Below are 482 nucleotides of genomic sequence, written 5' to 3'. Positions count from 1 at the left end.
ATATCAATTTATTTTTCTAGGTTATTAATTCTAGGTAATCAATCAAAAATTAATATGAAGAACAGTCAGAGATGAAGATCACATAAGATTATGAAATCTAAAATAACATGTTTAATAAACAAAAAAAAACCTTCTGAAAAACTATAAACCTAACAAGCAAACTAGTTAGCCATGTTTAATGAAAAACAAAACATATTTTCTGAATAATAAGCAATAGATATTAAAAATAAAAGAGTGCGTTTAGAAATCTTCTCTCTACAAAAGAATTCAGATCCGTCTGTCCCAAAAGCTCTCAATATCTCTTTCTCAAAAGGCTGCTAGAATAAAACTTAAGACCTAAAAACACTATATATGTCCTAAAACACGTCACGAACTTGTATTGGAATTATGGAAAACTTTGAGAAATTTTGTTAAACTTCCAAAACTTGGCTCTAGTGTCAGCTTACATGAGTGTCGACCGACAGCAAAGGTGGCGTCGATCG

This window comes from Camelina sativa, chromosome 19 (genome assembly GCF_000633955.1).
Source record: "Camelina sativa cultivar DH55 chromosome 19, Cs, whole genome shotgun sequence".
NCBI classification, from domain to species: domain Eukaryota; kingdom Viridiplantae; phylum Streptophyta; class Magnoliopsida; order Brassicales; family Brassicaceae; genus Camelina; species Camelina sativa.
This window is presented reverse-complemented; position numbering follows the sequence as displayed.